Raw genomic sequence first — 3,631 nt, 5'->3', positions numbered from 1 at the left:
TCGCTTGATCAAACCTTTTCTAACATGACTGACAACAAAATAAGTGAATATGTATAATACGCGCTTGGATCGGATCGGTATCGGTATCGGCCAGAACTCAAGGCTGTAATATCGGTATCGGATCGGAAGTGGAAAAAGCTGGATCGGGACATCCCTAATAACATCCCAGAGCCTAACAGGGCAAAGCCTCTCCCCTTCTGAGAAGCTGCCATCGTGTCCGTAGCTGTACCAAAGAGCAGCATGAAAGCAAGGAGCGATCACTTTGCAGGTAAATCTGGGGACCGATACATCCCCAGAAGTACACTGCACACTGACCCTCGGTCAGTCGAGGGGTTTTCTGACTGATGAGTTGAATCTCTGACTTTCAGCACTAATTAATTTTCTGTTTGAATAATTGATTAAGCAGTTTGAGTTTTCAGTGCCACAAAAACACTGTAGTACACCAAAGCCAAGTGGTTGTGCTATTCATATTCTCTTGGTTCTCTAAGTTTTTTCTTTTTCTTTTAAAATTGGTACTGACAAGGTGTCTGCTAAATGTACGTTCACCATTGTGGTTAAAGTTACTGTCACTGCAAGTCTTGTGAAACGTCTGTGCATGTGTCTGCCTGTGAGATGCTGACAGAAATGTTGACTGGCGCATATTGTAGGGTATCCCAGTGTAAACTTGACATGTGTCTCTGAGCATGGTTTTGGTGGCGATGCAGGCAGAATGTTTATGTTATGTCACAGCCTTACGTGTCTCGTCAGAACTTGTCAGAACAGGTGTCTCAAACTGTGATTCCCCCCCTTCAAACCGCTCCCACGAGTTCATGCTCTGTCATTCGTTTCAACCTCTTGTTCCTTGCAGGATTTTCCATTTGTATGATGTCTTTGTCTTATCTGTCTCTTCTTCATGTCTTTCATTCTCTTCCCACGTTTTCTCCCTGCTTTTCATGACTTGTCAGCTGTAAGGCAGGTGAGGCAGGACATGAGACCTCAATCTTGTGTCAGTTCAGGTTCCTGCACTGGATTTTGTTTGAACAGAGACTTTACAAAAAAGTCAACAGTGTTGACCTTTTATTTCCTTTTCTGTTTATCTTTTTTCTCTCTCCCTACAATTTCATCCTCATTTAATGCCATCACGCAGAGACTTGATTTATTTCAAACTGTCTGAGATTCCCTAAAATTACAGATACATGTACGCTGATTAAAGCATTATATATGCAGCAGATGTCATGCATAACACTGGCACTATTTACCAAACTTAAATATACTGCTAAAAGGCTATAATGACATTCAGTTAGTGGCTCAGAGCAACTTTGCCCTCAGTCACAGTGTCTATGTTTTTCATGAAGCCTCAGCTGGCCTGTAATCTTAACTCCTTTTGCAAAGTGTAAAACACACACACACACACACACACACACCAACACACACAGATGCACACACTCTGCATTCCGCCTTAGGGTTAAAAACCAGTGTCTTCCCTCTTATCTTGAACGCTAACACGTACCTCAACTGTCTGTACACTGTTTGAGTAGATAAAGCTGTAGATACAGGAGTTTGTGAATGCCAAAACATTGAAAGCGCAGTGATTCGGTCAGTCTTGCAGCATAAGGGTGATAACCAGTTGTCTCACCCTTTCAAGTCTTAACTGAAATATGTGTGCAATGTATGTGCAAAAGATATATGCATGTAGAGCTGGGCAGTAAACCAACATTTCACTAATACGGTCATTGATTTGTTGAATTCACCCTTTTCCAAGTGCTTGTAAAAGCTTTTTACCCTAGGACTGGCCATGATGTTGTAAGGTATATATTAGGGATGGGTTTTGTTTAAAAAGTGAGCTCCACACCAGAGACAGTTGTCAGAGTCCCCCAGCTGTGCAAACAGTGACAGGGCTATCTGTTAGCATTACACGGCTCACCTTACCTGACACATACTAATAGGTGTAATGACAGAGTTGAGCTTTTACAGTGTCAGTGTGAGTTCATCAAGAATGTTTAACAGCTTGGCGTTGGATGTTGGCATTGCTACTGTGTTAGTTCATGCTTACCGGGCAGACGTTGAACTGACTGTTCATGGCAGGAGAGCAGCTCCGGGGACAGCAGCATGAAAAGTTTGCTGATCTGGTAGGGAGTCAGAGAGTTATGGATCAGATCCCTGATGCAAAAGGGATTAAGGCAGGTATTCAGGATTGGATCGTAGAAATTCACAGGGTTTCTTTGGCCTTTTGTGATCATTCTTTGTCCCTTCTCTGAATTCAGAGGTTTTTGTGGTCTGCACACGCAGCGCAAGCGGAACTTACGCTTTTTACTTTACAAACTTTTTCAAAACTGTTCGACTATCGCATTCAGGACTTCCTTTTGATCGGTTTGTGGTTGAATTGATCCAAACTGATCAGATTAGATTGATGGATTAGAGGAGCACCTGCCACCAACGCATCTGAAAGCAAACTCTGGTCAGCTGCTGTTACACAGGGTAGACCCAGCGTGGACTGTGGTTAGCACAGTTTTCATGGGAATGCAGTCCGTTTCATCTAAAGTAGGTTGGAAAAATGATAGACAACACTAGTAGTATGAATTAAGGAACATTTAAGATTCAGTTTCACTGTGCTTGGCACTCTGCTGCTCCATCTGTGACCAGAGTATGCTCTCTCGCAAGAGAGAGTGAGAAAGAAAGACGCAGCTCCAAAACTATAAAATCAATAGCCCCATTTACACTGCCAGATTTTCCGTGAATGTTGGGCCGTTTTGCAGGCAAGCTGCGAGCGTTTAGACACACAGAGGTGCCCAATTTTCCGCCATGTAGGGGTAAACATATTGGCGGAACCTTTTTGGTTTAAAAAGAACGAGGTGCCCATTGCCCCGAAAAAGGCACATTCTGTATGAACATAAGTAGGCAGGCGGCATTTTGCTGCACTACCCGATTTTGTTTTTTACTGCCAATGCTGAATGAAGACTGATTAGGCTTTCCTGCAAATTTGCACAATTCCTATTTAAAATGGGCTTATATTTGGCAGCGGATGCTGATGTTGCGGTGGTGCACCACAAATAAATGAATGTGTCCCTGTCACAAATATACACCTCAAGCATATTGTTAGATTCACCGTGTAATTTAAATATAAAGTTCTAATGTCTGATGTCTGAACTGTTTTGAGTAAAGTAACTTGACATAAATCTAGTTAATGTGTCATTTAACTGCATCATATTTAGAAAAACATAAGCACAATCATTATCGGTGTTAACACAGCTAATATTTAGTTGGGTCATCTATAGCAGTTCCGTGACCGTGGAGAGCGAAGGTTCGTGTCTCACTGGATTTGTCATCTATAAAGGTTAAAGAAAAAAATTAGCCGGGGTGCCCCTCACAAAAATGTGGGGAAATTTTGTGAGAGCCCTATATCCAAAATGGCTGCCGTCAGCCAAGCTGGAAATTTAAAGGGCCAGTGTTTAAAATGGGTTGAAAACAGTGACATCAGTGGTCAAATTCTAGATTGCAGGGCTCACTCGCTCACCCCTCCCGTCGGGTAAATGACGGCGGCCTCGTAGGGACAAAAAGCCTTGCGCACGAGTTTTTCAGGAGTAGGTCTATCTAGCGACGAGGTGAATATTTTAGAAATCTAAACCATGTTACGATATTGTAATGATGAATC

At 42.6% G+C, this 3,631-nt stretch overlaps 1 protein-coding gene across 5 annotated transcripts in view; it reads left to right on the top strand.

Annotated features, from left to right (window-relative positions):
- The window catches only part of palm3 (paralemmin 3), a 61,094-nt gene that overhangs the window by 17,252 nt on the left and 40,211 nt on the right, over window positions 1–3,631 (top strand). The window lies entirely within an intron of this gene.

The sequence above is a fragment of the Epinephelus moara genome, chromosome 5 (assembly GCF_006386435.1).
Source record: "Epinephelus moara isolate mb chromosome 5, YSFRI_EMoa_1.0, whole genome shotgun sequence".
In the NCBI taxonomy this organism is placed as follows: Eukaryota; Metazoa; Chordata; class Actinopteri; order Perciformes; family Serranidae; genus Epinephelus; species Epinephelus moara.
The sequence above is the reverse complement of the archived record's forward strand: the minus strand, read 5'-3'. Positions and strand labels throughout refer to the sequence as shown.